Here is a 20,129-nt window from a genome sequence, read left to right on the forward strand (position 1 = left end):
GGCTATCTGGCAGGTGCAGCCTGCTGGGACTACACGGCACTGGGGCATATCAGTGTCCTCCGTCTTCACAGAAGTGATAGTCAACAGGGATGGGCTCGAGATGCATCTGCATCCCCAGAGAACCCACCTACACAGAACATGAGCCCCCACATCTGTTCCTGAATGATGCAAAGGCTCCTGTGCAAACTCTGGTTGCTGCCACTCTTGCAGCCCATGTTTTGCTGCACTGATTCTGTGAGAACACACAAAGCTCAGAGGCCTCAGAAACTAGCTGAACTATGGCAACTAGGTCCGAAACACCTTCAGCCCTAGTGGCAGACAGATGTCCTGAGACCTGACCCTCATAAGGAGATGGAGCCCATGAGAGACCCAAGAGCTCTCCATCGACTACCAGGAACCAGATCATCCCTGGCCATGCTGTGATTTACACACACAGCTGGGGACAGACCCCAGGAGCTCTGGGGGCTCAGACAGCCAGACCCTGTGGCTCATGATGCATGCTGGTGTTATAACGGGGATGTCCAAGTAACGCAAGAGTGCCCAGAGCAGTGCTGAGTAACAAGGGGACTGCTGAGGAAGGGGGAGCACACCAGGCTCTGAGCAAGGTGGCAGCTCAGCATGAGTGAGCCCAAGGCAAAGGCTCAGAGGAGTAACTTGAGAAGGGACCTCTGGACTGACACAGGCTCATGGGAATGTCCTAGACCTTGAAAACCCACCATAAAAGCATTTGGGGAGCCTGGACACCCTCCCAGCCTCTGCCAGATGGGGAGGCAGACATAGCTACTGCTGCAGGCCAGCTCTGCCCAGGTGCCACAGCTACACACAGCCCCCCTTGCTCTGGCTTGCAGATGGGATGGGGCAAACACTGAACACCCTTTGAGCACTTACACACCGGACATGGGCTTCTGCAGCATCAGGCACTAGGGTCAGAGCTTGGAGACACAATAAATTGCAAAGTTGTTTCTGAAGACAAGGCTGATAAGGCTGCCAGCAGCCAGCCCTGCAGAAAGACAGGATCAGGAAAAGAGCAGCCATGAGAATAAAAGGCTGGCAAAGAAACGGAAAATACTGGGAGCAAGTAATTCTTTCCAGACAGTCCTTCGGGCTCATCTCAGCCTCCATCTGCTCAGGATGGTCAGGCAGCTGGAGCCTTTAAAAAGGCTACTGGTGACTTCCCCTGCAATCGTCACTGTCTCTGGGACAGGCACCACAGAGGAGATAAACCTGGAGCCCCTCCAGCCAGAGGGCTGGGGGCCAGCATTCTCCCCAGCCTCCTGACAATGCCAGCACCCCCCTGCAGATCACAGCTCTGCAATGCCAGCAGGGAAGGGCAGGTGGTTTATGCCCCGCGCTTCACTGCCAACGGGCTTTTTGTGCTTGTGCAGCGAGGGAGTAACACGGACCTCTGGAAACACGGGTGCAGCAACTAACATGGGCCGTGGCAAATCAGTGCGGTGGGCAACGTCGCTACGGCAGGGCCCCCATCTCCCTGCACTGCTAATGCAGGAGCCAGGAGAAGGGGATGGACAGAACAATCCCCTGAGCCCTCCATTTGCCTCAAAGCTGGTCAGTCCAACAGACCATGAGATACTACATTGCCAAGTGCCCCGAGAACTGCAGAACTGGGGAACAACAACTGTAGGAAGGGACCTCAGGGTGTTTCAGTCCAGCCCTGCTGACAGCAGGGCCAAGCTCGAATGGGTTGCTTTGTGTTTGCCCCTGCCAAGGGCTAAAAATCTTCAACTGTGCCGTCTCACTTCTCTGGGCCTTGCTCCAGAGCCCAACCATCCTTGTGGGGAAATATTTTTCCTGATACCTAATTGGAATTTCCCTTGTGTGCTGTTAGCCCTCATCCTGCCCCTGTGCACTTGCCAGCAGAGCCCAGCTCCGGCTTCTCTCCCAGTCCGCAGCTGCTGGCAGCGGTGAGCCCCCTTCACTGCCTTCCCTTTCCAGCCGCACAAACCCACCGCCCTCGGCCTCTGCCCAACACTAGAAGCCCCACAGCAGGGCCAGAGCTCCAGTGCATCTCTGGAGAGTGCTGGAGCCCGTCAGTCTCCATCCTGGTCAGCCACAGGTGCCACCAGGGAGGAGCAGCAGCCACCTGCACACCTTGGGGGTGTTGAACAAAACTCACGTCAATACTGAGACCAGTGGAAGCTGTTTTTGTCCCAGTATTTGATCCTTGCTCTGGTTGGTAGCCTGCTGTAACACACATAGGTTATCTCACGCCAGAAGTGCCAAGTACCTGCTCCAAGAAGTTTGTTCCTAAATACAGAGGGCTTTGGCTTCACCACTGTGGCACCCATAGCAAGCCCACCTCCATCTTGTCTACGAGCGACTTGCCTGCAGGAGATATGAGCAGGATCATCAGGAGTCAAACACAGCAGAGACCAGCTGGGCTTGATGGAAACCCAACAGCCCAGAGCAGGTCCCTTGATGAGGGATGCAGCCATCTACAGCCCCCCCAGCATCTCCCCAAGGGTCTGCAGCAGACCCCAGGTCGCACAAGGGATTTCGGAACCAACGACCAACCATGCCCCCCGATCTGCAGCGCATCGTCCCTGTTGCAGCTCTCCCCCTAGGCTGTGTTCACTTGATCCAGAGCTACCTGTTTATCACTTTCTGCCCCAGCAGGAACATTCGCTCTTCCATCCTCTCCCTGCTCTCCCAGAGCCGACAGGGTGGTTACCGGGCAGGATCCAACCAGGACAGACACCTGCTCAGCCTGCCCAGAGCTGGCTGCACAGGGACACAGACTCACCCCACGCACTGGAGGCTGGGATACTTGAGTCACCGCTCCCTTGCACTGCTCGTCTCCGGCCCCCTGGGAAAGCCTCAGCACTGAGGATGCTCCAGGCCCCTCTGGGACAGCAATGTACCCACAGCTGGCGGAGGCACAGGCACGTGGCAGAGTCGGATCCTGGCCCGTTCCCAAACCACAGGCACTGCTTCCACCCGCATCTTCCCTAGCCTGCCCCAGAACCCTCACCCCATTGCCCACGGGACCCGGCACGGGCTGCCAGGCCCTTGGGCTCCCTGAAAGCCCAGCCCCAGATGAGTACCTGCCCTCTGCTTCCCGCTGACTCATTCCCCTGCGATCCGCACCCTCCTCCTGCCCAACTCGCCCATTTCTACCACACCTGTGTGCACGCACACGCGTGCCTGCGTGTGTGCAGCCCGGCCGCCGTCGCTGGGGCAATGCCGCGAACTCTGCAAGGCAGCGAACCGGGCAGGAGCCCGTCCGGGCTGTGCGGAGCCCTGGGCTCCCGCAGCACCCGCGGCAGGAGGGGCAGAGGTGACGCCGCTGGCTCACGTCCATGCAGGGGAGACGGGCAGAAAGGCAGGCCGGGAGCGCTGCCCTGTGCCAGCGCTGCCGAGATAAGGAGCCGTGGTGGGGGAGGGCTTCCTCCCGGCTCCCAGGCTGCCTTCCAGGCAAAGCCGTTCACTTTATCATCCCTCCAGCAGCTGGAGCCCCAGCACTGGCTGCGGAAGGGCTACCCGGTACTGCTGCAGCTGGGATCCGCAGGAGAGCTCTCTGACAAATAACCCACCTTTGGGTATAGCCAAACGTGTCCCCCGGGCTGTGCCTACTCCCAGCTTGACTCTCCATGGTGGAGAGCTTCTTGGGAGCCAGAAAGGGCTAGAGCTACAGTCACTTGGCATCAGCCAGTGTCACTGCCCATGCAGGGCCCATGGGCTTGGCCAGTTCCCAAATCTGGACAGTACAACCCACACACATGATGCTATGTATACCTGTCATCTGCAGGCTGCTCCTCCAGCTAGCAATTCCCCAGTGCTTGGGCTGAAGCTCAAACAGGCTTTTCCCCACATCCTTTCCCTTCACCTTTTCCCCAGCATCACCCCTTCCCAGGGCTCTCCGGTGAATCTCAGCCTCCTTCTCGGAGGGGACCAGCACAGAAAGAGGTGACAAGGGGAAGACCACACACATCACAGCTGTGCTGGAACCCAGAGGCGAGCAGCTCTGCACACTAGAGCACACCTGTCTGCGTCAAGAAGCACACAGAGCACAGAAAGAAGATGCCAGTCTGTGCAGCGTGCCTGGTTGTGGACCTGCATCTTTGTCCCTTATAGCTGGAGGATCCACTTCCCATTGACTACAGGAGAAAATTACTGGGATCAGACACTGACTCTTCTCTCACCCTTTCTTCTACACATTCCAGGGGTCAGAGTCACACTGACAAGGCGCTCTGGTCCCTTCCACCCAGGAGCGCTTGGCCAGCTGCAGCATTTTGCCTTCAGCCTCACGCAGGTTGCTCGGGACAAGACTTGCTGGTACATCAATAAGACAAGTTGGTCAAGCATCACATCTTCAGGAGGGTCACACAGTCCAGCTGGATCAGAAGGCCCTGACATGTGTGAACTAAAGCCAGACTAAACCGTCCTTTGGGCAGGCATGTCACATATTTAATAAGCAGAAAGAACAACTTTCTGCTAAAGCTCAGGACTGTATGCAAGAGCTACTGGTTCTTTCTGGAATTGTACAGTCCTGATCCTCACCATGTACACACAGAGCCTTTCTCCCTTCCCAGGGCAAAGAAACCCAAGATGTGGGACACGGTGGGTACTGCAGCACCAGCTGCTTCCCCTGTGCACCACCTCTGCTCCCATCGGGGTGCTTGAGTCCCTGGGGTCCCTTCTAGGGAGCCAGGGTGAGAGATCTATAATGCTCAACACATCTCACCAGTGAGGCCAGAGGCAGAGCCAACACCGTGGTCACGGTATCACTGAGGTCACAGCACTGGGCAAACACCTGAACGAAACTCAGCAGCCACCAGCAGGACAGGCCCAGCAATTTAAATGCATGCACTTAAATCAGTTCATCACCACTGAAAAGATGGGCTTGTCTACGAGCTCCAGGAGCCCCTGAGAGAGCACCAATAACCTATGTGGCCTCTTAAATAAGACTGGCTCCCTGCCATAGTCCCCAGGCGAAGGGGAAGCCAAGGGATGTGCTCTATACCCAGGCAGAGCAGCGGGGACTGCTCCAGTTTGAGCCAAACTGCAATAATCCCCTGCCAGCCCCCCATTTGTGACTACAGAGCAGTAACATCGCATCTGCAACACCCCACTCCTGTCTGGAGGGGGAAGAGCAGGGAGGAGACAGCCAAGCTGCTCTTGCTTGTGATGTCTCTCCAACACCAAGGGGATTCCTTGCAACTGCCTCGTGTTCCCCTTCTGCAGCCGAGGTGGCAAAGAACAAGAGAGCACCCCTCCAAAGTACAGCGACAAGACCTTGCTGCCTTCAAAGAGCATGTTTCAGGTCAGCAAGCTGGGAACTGTCAGCAGCAGGGGCCAGTTTATTCATACACCTTTACATCAGTGGCACACTTCTGTGGCGCAGGTGATGCCAGAGGGCAGAATGAGAAGAGGGGATTATGGCAATGACAGGTGGAAAAGTTCAGGTTTTCTCAATGCAGATGCTAAGCAGCAAATGCTAAGCAGATGCTAAGTAGCAAATACAAAGCTGATGCTTCTGCTGAAATAGTTCCTGGTTACAGGGTCAGACACACAGGGCATGACTCTGAGAACACATCATCTACCAAGGTGAACCGGGAACGTGGGCATTTCCAAGAGCCCCTGACCCAGCCTTCCATTCCTGGGTTCTGCTTCTCACAGCAGCTCTGTGCTCCCTCTGTGGTGCTTGAAAAAGGAGAGCAGCCTCCAGGCTGCTAACTCAGGTGGTGGCTGCAGTGGCCCTCATGGAGTATTCCCGGGGACCAACTTTCATCTCATAGACAGAGCCCAAAGAAGCATCAGCCCTTGTTAAAACAAACAAACAAACAAAAAACACCAAAAACCAAACAAATCACATCCAAGGTCATCTGACCCAACATGAAGACCAGATGCGGAATTTCTTTAGATGGGGGAGCACACCTGTGCCAGGGGATGGACCTGAATGGCCAAGTGCCTGCTAACCCAGCCTGAAAGTTTCAAGGACTAAACCACGTTTTCTGGTTGGTAATGCAAATCCAAGTTTGCTAAAATTGGAAAACTCACCGTACGGTTCGCAGTTGGCGCTCACCCTTCCTGCAAGCTGGAAACCCTTATTGTCTCGGCAGCCCTGATCAGGCCCCCTCCTCGGCAAGGGGATGCTCTTGTTGACTCAACACATCCTGCAGCCGTCTGTACATGTCCTGGGTGGGCTGGCCACAAGCTCACACCATCCGAATCTCAGGATGGAAATGAGCTGTGTCCTCTTCCCATGTTGCTGTGGGATGGGAAACGGAGCTGTCTGCCATTCATCCCTTCCCCAGGTTCTTTTGCTGGCCCCTCTGGTGCTCTGCCCTACGGGGCACCCTGAGCAGACAACACTATGCAGACGGTTAGGATATCAGCTAGACTTGGGCTTTCCTGCTTAACTAAACATGAAAAATCCACTTTTAGCCTGAGTAGGCATTTGAAAAACAACTTCCCTCTTCTGTCAAGGCAAAATGTGCCTCTAGGCACACAGGACTGTCTCCTACTCTGCGTTTTGGGAAGATCTTCCCTTGCAGGCATTGCCTTTTACCCTCTGCAGCCTTCCCCAGCCCAGAGCAGGGTGGAGAGGCCCAAGCGCTGGCTACAGCAGTGATGCTGCAAATTCAGGCACCACATGTGGGGGCAGCTGCAAATGCAATATTGGCGGGGAAAACAAAACCAAACCACTGAAAAAGCCCAGGGCAAAAGGCCTGCACAAAGCCTACAGTCCCGGCCTCCTGCCTCCCAGCCTTGTGTTCAACATGCATTCACCTCAGGATACAGTTCCAGTTTTCACTCTGGTCTTAAAGCTCCCCATGAAGTTGCTCTCACTGACCTTCACAATTTCTTTTCTGTCTTCCCCACTTTCAGCAGGGACCTCAAATGCTGCTGCCTCCCAGCAAAAGGGTCTCCATGACCTCTGTAATTCAACACACTGGGAAAGGCTCAATCCATCCCCTCTATTCCTAGACCAACACAGACCTTAAAAGCTCTCTTTGTTCTTGCTACAAACACCACACCACAAGCGTGGCTTAACCCTTAGGGTACTGCCTCAAATAAAGAGTGTTTCACAGCAGCAAGGCAGGTTGCAGCATCCACAGGAAGCTGGACCTACCCTCTATCTATGGCGGCTCACAGGAGGCATTCTATACACACAACAAGGCAGGGGGAAGATGTCTCTGACCATCCTCATCATCAGGACAAAGTACTGCAAAGCTATGTGGGGATCCTGTGCCCCACACTGCTGCACCAACGTGGGCATGATTAGGGCTTACAACCGCTTATAATCTCCTGTTCTCACTCCACCTGCACTCAGTTCAGCAGGTTTATTACAAAGCATGCTCTGAGCAGGCAGATTCAGGTCTGCAAGGAAGGAACAGAGGTGAGGAAGGATGGAGGTGGGACCAGGCACTCCCCTTGTCACTCCTGCAAAGACTCCTCTGCTCCTGCCCCAGGTACAGACATCTCTCCACGGCGCAAAGCAGAGACAGGAAGGGATGCCACGCCGGTACCTCCGCAGCCTGCACGCAGGTCGGAGAGCAGTGACAGTGCTCCTGACTCTTGCCTTGTCTGAGAGATAAGCTCAGACCCATACCCCGAGCAGCAGCCCATAAATCACACATTGAAGGAAGCAGTGCCGCAGGACTGTCCACAGCCATCCATCCTGCACAGGGAATGCAGAGGGGGTGGGAGGCGCAGTCCCTGCCCTAGCGTGATACTGGCACGGGAGAAGATGGGGAAAGGGCTGCTTTGCAGCACCCAAAAACGCCAGCTCTGCAGCTGGGATGGAGCAGCGCCACCCTGCAGCACACCAAAACACCAGCTCCACAACAGAGAGCAGGTTTGCACTGTTGCACCCCAAACACCACCCCTGAAGACAGGGTGGGGTACGGCCACGCTGCAGCACCCCAAAATGCCATTTCCTTCCAGCTGCTGTAACCTCCCCTCTGCCCCTTTCCAGTCCAACTCCACCCTCCCTGCTTGCACAGGGAAACTGAGGCACAGCATGCCGTCCCTGCCCTGGGGAAGGAGAGCGGGTGGGCAGCCCCCAGCACAGCGCAGGGTGAGGGTGGTACTGACAGCTCTGAGAACCGCAGCCACGGGGAGAGATAAAGACACCCACGTGTCCTGCACTAAGCAGCTATCCGAATTACGAGCCTCCTCTGTTCCCACCTCTCCTGAAGCAGAAGCTGGCCCTGCTGCTGGCCATATGGACTGCACCCAGCTCAGCTGGGCAACATCTGGCCCTGCAGACCGACACACGTACTTCCTTGCATCAGAAGGGACAGGGACACACAAGGCTCTGCACAAGGTGCACGTAACTTGGCATGGCTCAGAAAATAGAGGTAATGCCACACAGAAATAAAGAAATGAAAAAAGATTCATAGCATTATAAACCAGAAGGATGCTCTGGCTCCCAAAAGGCTGTTAGGGGTCTGGATGCTTTCTTGAGGGTGGGACACTGCATTCTTTGCTTTAAAAGGTTCCTGGACTCCCTGGTCCAGCTCTAAGAGCTGATGAGTTTCTAGGCCCTGAGACTCTCCATTTTCACCACACACCACCAAAAAGCCTTTCGAGGCCCTGCTCACCAGTTATGGTTTCCAGACCAGGTCCACAGAAGTGTTCACCCACACCAGCACCCTTTAAAATCCCCAGGTCTGCTGCCACTCAGCTATCTTGTAGGCAGAGAAGCTAAAGATTTGTTAATTCAGGCTCCAGGTCAGACATGTCACTAAAGCTACGGTTGCTTCACTGCATTTCTCAACATCCCAATGAGTTTGAGGTCCCAGTGTCGTCCAGTTCAGCTGGGTCACTGAATGGGAAAGCAGAGCTCAAGCTGCAGAAAGCACACAGCTGTTACATGCTGCTCATCTGCACATCTCCCGGCATGTTCCTCCAGGCTCACATCTCTCCATTGTGTCTCTCCACCTTTCCGTGGACTCTCTGAAAACAGACCCTCTCACCCCTCCCCAGGGAAGTGTGTGCAGGTGGTATTTGCTGTTGTTGTCATGCAAAGCATAATGTTATTGCCAATACCCTTGACCCATCTCTATCTCCCACGACAACATAATAGTAGATTAAACTCATTATCCCCTATCACTTTATGGCACAAGCTTTTCATTTCTCTGTTAACACACATCTGAGACGTATCGAGTTTCAGGCAGGCTCACTCCAGGGGTAATTCCCTGCTCTCTCCTTACAAGGATTTGCACAAGCAATACCTTTTCTTCTTGGTAGGAAAAAAAAATGCCAGAACCAAACCACCACCACAAGAAAACAACAACAACCACAAAATGCAAAACAAAACCAAAAGCCACATAAAAACCCCACCACTCAAAAAAAAAAAAAAAAACCTCTTGGAGGTTCACTTAAGGAAGAATTTGACTTTTATTTCCAGACCACCACTCTGGTCAGACCTTTCCCAGGCTCAGGAGTGCAGCATTCTCACTACTCCTCACACCGGTGCAGCTCCATCACAACGTCTGGAGTGCTGCAGTAAGGAAGCTTCCAAGGGGGAGATGCCTTTTCCTTCCCAAAAGCCACCAGCACACGAGCACAGGCATTTCCTGGTGAACTCCAGCCTCTGCAGCAGGGGTGGCCTCCGATAGCCGCCTTCCTCCGGAAGCACCACCGCGTCTTGCTCTGTTACTCCTAACAGTACCATATTGTAGGGAAACCAAATTTAACCGAGCTATAATCTATAATAAATCATTCCCACTGAGCTGCCAAGGAGATAGCTGCAGAGGGGAAAGAGAGGAGCTGTGAGTCTGTTTTCCCAACAAATCTAAGCCGTGAAACAGCTCTTTGGTTACAGGGAACGGGCGCAGCAGCAAGAGGGGCACTTTCAGGGTGGCAGCTTGATGCCACCTATTTCTGTGCTCTCTCTATCCAGATTTATCACACGGCTGGGACAGATCATTGCAAACACCTTAACATCCCAGACTGTCAGCCCAGGGGAAAGGTCGGCAGCCCACTTCCAGACAAAAAGCCTGAGAATATTCTAGTTCCTCAAAAACTGCTCATATTTTTAGCTGTTGCTGGCTCCTAGAGGATGAATTGAAAGCAAAGCTCTGAAACACTATTTGACGCCCTAACTGCTTTATTTTGCTGGCAGCCACAGCAGAGAGGACCTTGAGAACTACCCTCTGTGTCCACCGCTGGCCCAGCTGTGCTGATCTCATCAGCCATGCAAACACGGGTATAGAAAGGACCAGGACGACTGTGCTCATCTGTGCTCCCTCTGCACAGACATAGCACTGCTGGCTGCCAGCAGGGCCTAGGCATTTTCCCCAGGTCTGAGCTGAGCAAAACCTGCCTCTTGCAAGGCATTCTTTATGCATCGACCAGCCAGGGCGATCTGTACGGCACTGCTGGGCTCACAGTGTAGAGAATGCAGGGAGAAACACCCACCAAGTCAAAGTTTTTTCTTGTTCCCACCATCTCTTTGCTGAAATCATCCGCACTCTTCCCACAGCAGCAGCATTGCGGTTGCTGCTGATGTCCAAAAGGACACTGGCCATTTTTCCAGAGTGGCACCGGTCAGGATGGTGTCCCCATCTGCCTGCTGGCAGGTACATGTCCTGGATTTGCCTAAATCAATGGCAGCGGCAAAGCGCGGCAGCATGTAACCTACAAAGTGCTTTCTGAACTGCAACGTTGCAGCTCAGCCAGGAGGAAATCTCGGTTGGCTACCTCTCCCTAAATGCTTATTCCAACACTGCCTGCCTTAACTCCTCACCAAATTGGGAACAGAGTATGCAACCCCCACCGCCTTTGGGCTTTTCTGATCCTTTGTGCTGTGCTTAAAAATGTGTAGTATGAGCAGACAAAAGGAGGGAGCAGCACTTTTAAAGATGACACAGTTATAACTCATCAGGTCACAGCGCCCAGGAGCTTGGGTCTTGGGCAAGGATCTTGGCAAGTGAGGTGCTGTACAAAAGGCAAAAGAGAAAACACCCTCTGCCCTAGAAGCTGGCAATTGACACCCCAACACACACGCATAACCCAGAGCCTTATCTGCTGGGCTCTGCGTCCACTCTGTGACATTCCACAGCACACCTGGGGCCTCAGTCCCGGGGAATGATCAGAAACAACAGGCTGTGAAAGCGGGGTCAGAGACTGTTTGGCTTGATGGATTCTACTATCCTCCACCATCATCCAAGCCCATAATGTATTGTAATGCCAATTCTCGCACCAAATGTTGACGGTCACGTACGTGAAGAGCAGTGCCCGAGCTGCTGATCTGAAGTTGCCCCCAGCGTCAGGTACCCATGTCCCAGCTTCCTCCGTGGGAAGGGAGAGCCAGCTGCCAGCACAGAGCAAGCTGTTTCCCTCTGAAAAGGGAAGAAACCCACCACAAACAGCTTTCCCACACTACAGCTTATGAACACCAGGGTCTGAAGTCCAGGCGACATCTTCCAAACAAATTTAGCCCATTTGGGACTCTTGAGACGACTGGAACTGTGGCACTGGACAGAGTTGGGCAGCCTGTACAGATCTTGAAATAATCCTGTATCAGATACAGACACTGTGATGCACTGTAAAGCGTGAAATCGTTTTCAGGGGAATTTCTGAGGCTTCGCATCCTGGTTCAGAGTTTGATGGAGGGGTCACAGCTCAGGTGAGGGTTGTGACATTTGTCACAAGGCTGCTAGGTCAGCTCACGGACAGGCATCCTTTCTCCTCCAGTTTCTCCTGAACATGAACAGATGAACTCTGGCCATGGACACCATGGCAGCGTGTGCCACTGCATGGCCACCCCACACATCTGACCTACACGAGTTCAGAGCATCCTCCAAAGACAGAGCAAGCTTCTTCCCCTGTCATTCTGGGCTAGGTGCAGAGCTGCGGGCAGGGCACCGTAGCTCATTGCAAACACTGACCTTTGAGAGGTGTAACGAGAGAGGTTTACAGCTCACACAGCCACCCACGTTGAAACAGGGAAGCTGTGCTTGTTGCCAGCCATCCCTTCCCCCTGGCTCGCATCCAGGGCTTTAGGCACATCATGGATGACAGGTCAGGTGTCAGTCACGCTCATGTTATGGCCAGGCTGGAGCTGGCTTTCTGACCTGTTTTCTCTGCAAGTGGCTCGATGTTCCCTGCTTCCTTCAGCAATAGGAGAACCCTACCAGCATCCAGCAAGGGGTCTGCCCAAAGGCAGGTTCAGAAACATTTAACTCCTTCCTCCTTTACCTGCCCCAGCAGGTGGTCTCACACCATATCAGAGGGCTCACTGAAGCGTCTGCTCTCCATCCGAGTGCAGATACCCCAGAGCAAGGCAAACTGGCTGAGCAAGGTGGACGGCACAATACAGGGCCAGACTTCCCTGGAAGACACAGCCACAGCTGGAACCACTTACATTGACCGAGGGTGAGTGAGGGCAGCAGAATGACTTGTTTTCCTCCACGGTTCAGAGAGAGGGCTCAGGAGACCAGTTTCTTTCTGGCTGGGCCTGCTTTGCAACTTGAGACTTCAAACAGAACAGGTCTGCAAACAGGAGCTGCCTGCCTGTCCCCCAGTGAGGGGCAGAAGAGGGAAGAAGCTGGACTAAACACCCCTGGCTATCTACCCTGAGGCTGCTGCCTGGGAGAACATGTCCCCACAGCAGGTTGTTGTGCAGGAGCCCGGCGGTGCTGAGCCCGTGGCATGGCTGGTACGAGGCTGCACCGGGCGCCGCGGCAGGCTGCACGTTTGCTCCTGCGCCATGTGCTGCAGAAAGCGCAGTGCAGAGACGCTGCCAGTGGTGAACTGCCATAGCAATACCCCCAAGCACGCCCCCCCACCTCCCTTTGTCTCTGCTCCCCCCAGCCTGTCCACTCACCTCTACCCCACACACAAAACCCGCTGCACAGCACCCAAAAGCCTCCATGTGTTCCTAAAGTGCTGTTCATCACCCTGAGGGAGGAAAGGGGGCAGAGGTGGAAGCCCACCCCCACGAGCCACCGTCACCACGCACTTGGCAAGCAAGGTGCCTGCTCTGGACCCAGGTGCCTCACACCCACCAGGCCTGGTCCTGAGGGGCGGCACCAGAGAGCTGAGCAGTCAGAGACCCTTCTGTCTGCACCCTCATTGTGCTGTGGCAGGCAGGGACACTTCAGCATCGCTGCCCGATCCGTGGCAGTGACATGCAGCCCCTGCCCAGCCCAACCAGCACCCAGCACCACTGGCCGCCTGCATGTCAGAATGACCAACAAACTCTACCTTGTGACAGCACCAGGTTTGGTGGAAACAGAGGTCCCAGACTCTTCCTAAGTCTCTGCTCTCCAGTCCCAGCCCATTTCCACTTCAGGCAGTTCTGTTCTGCTGCACTGAACCTCACTGTGCTTGAACCAGAGACAGGATCCTGCTTCGCTTCCTGTCCTAAAAACTGTTGTCTACCGTTGCTACGTGCTGCTAAACAGTTACCCAACAGAGCTCCTCTCCCTTTCACCTCTCCCACATGGGCACAAGAGGAAGACCAAGCACCCTACCCAACCACGCTCAGGTGTGACATCTGCCAATATCTTCCAACGAATGAATTTAACAGCTGAACAGAATGGATATAAAACAACTTCTAAAAGCTCTGCTTCCCTCCCCACTCTGTTCTTCCCCAGATCCAGTAAGGCCCACCACAACTGGTTACATCACTTGAGGGTTACAGCAGAAACTAGCGAAGCCTCGGTTGTGATCCAGGATGAGTCACGGAGCTCAGGAGACCACGCAACTTCCTTCTGATACCATCAACCATGTCTTTACACTGGCTAAAAATAAAGATGGGCAAAAACTGCAGAGCCACGTCTTGCCTCAACATGAAACTTAGCAAAGCTCAGCACTAAGCTCAGCACTGCTGAAAAAAATCACCTGAGCAAGTGGAAACCAAAAAGTGCAAAGAGGCCAAAAGTTTCGGGTGTACAAACAAGGGAGAGGCTGGGAGGCCTCACGCTGTGTCATGCGGGGCTGGAGGATGGTGGTGGCAAACGCCAAGCAGCGAGGGACACAGCTGGGCTCTCATCTCACCCAGCTGTGGGTTTTGGAGTATTTCCACACCCGGAGGCTTTGCAAAGACTGTTTTCTGCGTTGTGCGCACCCACCCGAGACGACAGGAACCAACCACTGCAAACAGGAGGGGTGCTGCATTTTCGGCAGGGGAAGGATGGAAAGCTGCAGCCTGCTTCACACCCTGCAGTGCATGGGCACCCACAGAGCAAGTTCCAAAGGGTTCTTGGTGCTAGGGCTAAAAAAAAGGGGTCACACATACATCTGATATGGCTTAGATACCTTAGGTAAGTGAGGAATTCAAAGTTCTTCCTAATCCCTGGGACGCTATGCCCCAGCAAAACCTTCACACCCAAGGATACAGGACTCATATAGCTCTTAGCAGAGGGCCACAGGATTACACACAAATAGGGGCTCAGAGGGACACCGGCAATGTTCGGACACCTAAAATTAGCGCCAGCAGATGATCCTCTGCTCCATTCTCGGGAGCAGTGAGAACCGAACAAGGATCCAGCTGTCCCAACACTCCCATGAACGGGATCTTCGAATGCCCAACCTACTTGTGACAGAAATGGTAGGGCAAAGAGGGGATTCCTTGCATAACTCCAGTGTGAATACTCACGAGGGACCCACGGCCCAATCTCTGAAGAGAGGGCAGCATTTTCTTGGGGTTCCCAGTGGAAATTAGACCTATTCCTAGCTCAGCTGGTAATTCCAAGGGGCAATGGCAGCCCACACATGTTAAGAGCAAGCTGAAGACGTTAGGCTGACCACTTTCTGTTGAAGATCCAACCTCCACTTTGTCCAGACTTTTGAGTTTGCCAGCCAAGCATTCCCAACAGAGGCACTGCAAGCCTGTCCAAGGGTCTGCAAGCTGTACCAGCTTTCAGATTACTGCCAGCTGCACTAAACCAAACCTGGTTAATTAAGCCCAAATACAAGCTCACTCATACCACCTGGGTTAGGTGACATCCAAACCAGAGAGAAGAGGTCAATGCTATGACCAAGTAATGGGAGAAGCTACTGCATTACACATATACAGGAGATCTGCTGTCCCTGGAGGTATCAAGCTATTTGGTCAGCAAGCAGGGGTGGGGGTAGAAAAGTGGATCCATCATGGTAAGCCTTGTGTTAAAATGCCTCTTGTCAAAAGGCAGGAGAGCCCTGAGAGGATGCTGTGAGCTTGGTGGACCGGGAACTGCAAGCAGCTCCAGCAGAACTGAGGGCAAAGCTGTTCTCTGATGTCAGCCACATAACCTGCCTCTTTTCCGTCACTGAGAGAGATGTATAATAAGAACCCAGTACAGAGCAGGCATTAGTGACTGTCACAGCTCACCTGGATAAGGGGCTGCTCTGCTGCCACCGTTGTGTGGCTGGGAGTCCACAGCACCAACATGAGCAAAGCACCTCTTCCTTCCTTTTGGCTTTGCAGGTGAATCTACCCCTGCCTCACTCGCTGTGGGTACCACTTCAGCATCAGGCTGAAGGATGAGATGGCCTGAGGCCCAGTCTCCAACAGGCCTCTGGACTGGCCCCAAACTTCCCTGGCAGACACCTCAGGTGAAGAGCAACAGGGCAGGCAGGCGTCCCAAAGAGCAGCTTCCCTGTGTCATGTCTCCTGGCCAAATCGTGAGCTCTGGGGTGAGAGAAGGACTCACGGTGCTGATGAAGGCTCCCTTCCCCACACTGTGCAGGACACTGTTAGATTCAAGCAGGTGTGCAGGCATCCAGGAACAGGGATGGGGTGGGAAGTCCACAGCCATCTCAGCCCCCTGGTTATCTCAGAGCAGTGAGGGCCTGACCTTCGCATTTCTTGACAGTGGAAATACAAAGACTACCAGTCCCTTCTGAAACGGTCACTCTAAGCCTTCTATATCATGGCCAAGGGCCATTTAAAGCCACAAAATTGTGGGAAAATGCAGGAGGAACTCAGCTGGTGCTGATAGAAAGCAGGATCATGCCTGCCACAAGCTCTGGATAAAATCTCAACTCTGTTCAGGTGAAGGACAGAGAGCAGCAGAGACCAGCACCAGCTGGGAAAAGCTCCTGTTCAATACTGCTGGTACGCAGAAGGACGAGTGCAGCGAGCAGCACAGATTGCAAGTTCCCAAGGGCTTAAAACATGCTGCCCTTGAGCTCCTGACACCTGTGTGCAGGGTTCAACAGTCTTAACAGCACCGCTCCTGCACATCCAGGCTCTCTTTGCCGCACTGGTGGGAGGCAGGAGCAGCGAGCCAGCCTGTGGGAGCAGCTCACCTGGGTGACATCTACTCTACACACCTGTCCCTATGGGACGAGGGGAGGAGAGCACAGGGTTGCCCAGCATCTTCATAGAGTCCTGGTGAAGGAGGATAAATTGGTGATGATTGAATGAGCGCTAACCTTGGTGTAGGGCTGAAGCAGATGGAAAGGCAGGTCTCAGCTGTCAGCACTCACAGCGTGGTCCTGGGATTGCTCGTTCTGGCTGCCTTGGGTCCCCTGAAAAGAGAAATGCACAGACCATGTTCAGGGAAATGCCCTGCTCACACAAGAAGACCTTCCAAATACTTGGCTGGCAATTAATTGCTCATCCAAGCCAAGCAAGTTCATGGCGTATGCACAGAAGCAAGAGACCCTGAGTACCTCAATACCTGAAAAATCTCACTGTGTCTATTACTGGTGCTGAGGCCGTGCCTCCAGCTGCTGCCCTGAGCCCCTCCCAGCACCCCAGTTATCAATCACCCCAGTGCCCTGTGGCTCCAGGTGGGTGCACGGTTGGTCTCTCAGAGGTCGCTGGCACCACCCCTGGATTTCAGTGGGAAGTCAAGTCCTCTCTGTGTCCTTGGCTTCGCTCTTCTCCACCCACGCAGCTGTATGTTGCCCCACCACATGGGCTTTGCTGGTACTTGAGTGGCTGCGCGGGCACATGGTTTGTCTGCAAGAACAGGCTCTGGCTGTGGCCCCCACAGGCCACCCACTAAACCAGCCCGTGGGGACAAGGAGCCAAGGGAGGAAGGGACAAACTCTGCTGTAGGGAGACACTGCTCCCAACAACCCAAACAGGCCAAGCCAAATCCAACATTGCAGCGTTTCCCAGGCTACAGTGAAGGGGGAAAACGACAACTGGTTAATAAAAACCTCTGAGAGGCCTGCCAACACCATCACAAAGACGTTGATAAAGACTCCTGCTCAGGCTCACAGTGCCGTAATTACAGACTACTGAAGATCGCACCGTATGGGGGCTAAGTCCTTGTGCCCAACAGGTCCTGAAAACTGGGACAACATCAGCCCCCCGCTAAACAGGTCCGACATTCCCTTGACCTCAGGCATGATGAGCAAAAGCTGCGTAGGGGCAATCCCTGCTCCCCATCCTGCCCTCCTCCTGCAAGGGCAACCACCCTGCAGTCCCCCGGCAGCACAACCCAGCTCCAACCACAGCCGCAGCGAGCAGAGCACCGCGGGCAGCCACACTGCCGGCCCCCAGAAGCACAGCCTTTGCATCGTGACATGGGGAGACACCCCCACATCAGCTTACTGGTGCGCCGGTCCTTAAAACAGTCGTTAAGCCACCCAGAAAGTTTATGCTTAATGTCACTTGCCCCTACACAGCCAGCAGGTCAACCTGCACCAGTGTCCCAGGAGAGGTCCCACCTGGAAGCTGTACCAGTGGGTCACCAGGGCAATGTTTCTGGAGAGCTTGCAAGCAGAGCAAGCCTCAGTAAGTGTAGCATAAGTATGTGTAAATATACATATGTTTAAAACCCTGCACCAATTCCCTGCTCTACTACACTGACTTTTAGAGAAGGCTTGAAAGGCTCTAAGCCTGAGCAGTGACAAGAATTGCTTTGGACACGGCTGCCACCCACATACCGCTGCAGCACAGGAAGCGATGGGTCGAAAACACTGCCCAGGAAGAACAGAGTTACCCCAAATAGACTGTGGCCAGGAGATCTGGCTTATCACTTCAGCTCTTGCATAAAGGGCTTTGCATCTTTGTTCGCCCCCAACAAGAAGAATCACAGGGTTGACATCAGTTCTGGCCTGGGACATGGATTTGTTACTAAAAAGCACTTAGAGCTGAATCACTAACTGCACTTTTTGCAGCATACAGGACTCCTTTGAAGGCCTCCCATCCACCTATTGTTCTACCATCACGCTGCTTAGCTGGGGGGTTTTCCAGGCCACAACACAGGCGAGTATGACTACAAATCACCAGCCAGTCCTGAAAAAGCTCTCTGAAATGCGGAGCATGTGAGCTCAGCTGCTCTTCATTCAGGATTCACAACCAGCTGAAGACACTGACAGAAACAGGGGGAAAACATGTTAATTGGCAGCTGGGCATTCACGAGGCCAAGTAAGGGAGACTATGAGAGAGAGGAGCAAATGGTGGACAAAGATTTGCAAAGACACTTCCCAGTCAAAGAAAGTAATTTTTAAAGCAAATGTCAAACTGTGTGAGACCAAGCTCTCTGGAGGCTATATTCACCGGGCTCCCATGCTCACAAGCAAAAGAAAAATGGAAAAAAAACCAAAACACAAAGGAAAAGAGCTGGTCCAAAAACAGGCTCCGTGGAGCGCGGCTGCCAGGCACTGCGGGAAGGATCGGAAACACACAATGGCATTACCAGGACGCAGGTACCCACACAACCTGCTGGAGGAAGGGGAGTGATGTGAGACGAGGAGAGGCATCAGGAAAAACCCGCCCACAGAAAACTCTCACTGCCAAGTAACCTGCAACAACGCCCTCCACGAGCCATCTGTTAATGCACAAATGCCTCTCTTCAGGATTTCTCCCATGTTGCCCTTCACACCTGTCCTGCTTCAAACCTGACTCATGAATTCTTCCAGCCATGGAAGCCTGGGATAATTTGATTACAGCTTCATTGACGGTGTGCTGAGGACACCAGTTTTCTAACCAATACGGTTTCACTTTTTCATTTCACATATGTGGTGGCATACCTACTATGGCAGTTGCACATTCTCCTGAGATCTGGAGCCTTCAATGGGGCAGTTGATGGCTCTTTTAGCACCTCTTGTGCCCCACTGTGCCTGTCCCCACATACACACCTAGGGTGGTACCAAGGTGCTGACAGTCACACCCTCCCCTACCCAGGGAAGGGTGACTTCACCTCCACCAGCTGGTGGGGCACAAGAGGTGGGACCCTCGGTCAATTGACAGGGTCCTTAATGGGACCCTGAGTCCACTGACAGGGTCATTAGCAGAGGAGGTGCCCAGGGTAGCTGCAAAGCTTCTGGACCATGTTGTAACACCCACAGACAGATCTGACCTGGCTATAAAATAGGGTTCCCGCTGAAGTACCCCTAGGAGTAGCCTCCTCAGAGCAGCGGGTCTGTGAACTGGAGCCCTCCCCTTAGACAGGGATGCTGTCTAAGGAGACTGCCCAGGATTGAGAGCACCTCACCTCGTCCTTTGGGTGCGTGGTTATTTACTGGATATATCCTGGAATGAGTCCTTGCCTAATCCAGGCAAGTGATTGTTTCTTCTGGGTACCCTGAAGACAGAGGGCTCTATTTCCAGCTCTCTTCCAGAACTGCGCCTCTCCAACTGGTTATAGGGTTTGCACCAGACCCCGAGCTTGCTTTAAGCAGATGCACGGAACAGCACCAAGTGTATGCATGCACGCCGTGGATCCTCATTATTCTTATGTTGCTGTACCCCAATAATCTCCTCAACTGATATCCGAACCTGTATTTTATGTTGTCGGAGTGCTAACTAATTGCATAAGCCTGTTTCTAGTCGGTTTATTTGCTGCCCTTTTCTGGCTAGAATAAAGTCTGTTTTGAAACTTGTTGTCCACCTAAAACTGACTTTGGGGTGCCTCTGTGACATTTAAATTGGCGTAGTCAGCAGGATATCAGAATTATTATGGGAGTATCAGTATTATTATGGGGGTACAGCTGTAATAATCCTTCTGCACCGACCTGCACACATCTGGCGGAAGCAGCTGGTGCAGTTCTGGAGCGGCTGTAGCCAGGTGTGCTGCTTTCTGTGCTACTGTCTGTGTTGTTGTCTGTGCTGTTCTTGGTGCTGTTCTGTTCATCTGCTTAAAGCAAGCCCGGGGTCCGGTGCAAACCCCATAACCAGTTGGAGAGGCGCGGTTCTGGAAAAGGGCTGGAAATAGACCGTTTGAAAGCGGAGTTACAGCAAGAGAGAGAGCGGGTGCGTTTGTTAGAAC

At 53.5% G+C, this 20,129-nt stretch overlaps 1 protein-coding gene across 5 annotated transcripts in view; it reads right to left on the reverse strand.

Annotated features, from left to right (window-relative positions):
• The window catches only part of ATOSB (atos homolog B), a 47,881-nt gene that overhangs the window by 19,187 nt on the left and 8,565 nt on the right, over positions 1-20,129 (reverse strand). For 4 of the 5 annotated variants that reach the window (XM_065047118.1, XM_065047112.1, XM_065047115.1 and 1 more), the window contains exon 2: positions 16,336-16,431. The gene's annotated coding sequence lies outside the window, so the exon portion shown is untranslated. Of the gene's footprint in view, positions 1-3,140; positions 3,288-16,335; positions 16,432-20,129 lie in introns of those variants that run through there. The other variant, XM_021294990.2, reaches the window with a different exon arrangement.

Source organism: Columba livia, chromosome Z, assembly GCF_036013475.1.
Source record: "Columba livia isolate bColLiv1 breed racing homer chromosome Z, bColLiv1.pat.W.v2, whole genome shotgun sequence".
NCBI classification, from domain to species: domain Eukaryota; kingdom Metazoa; phylum Chordata; class Aves; order Columbiformes; family Columbidae; genus Columba; species Columba livia.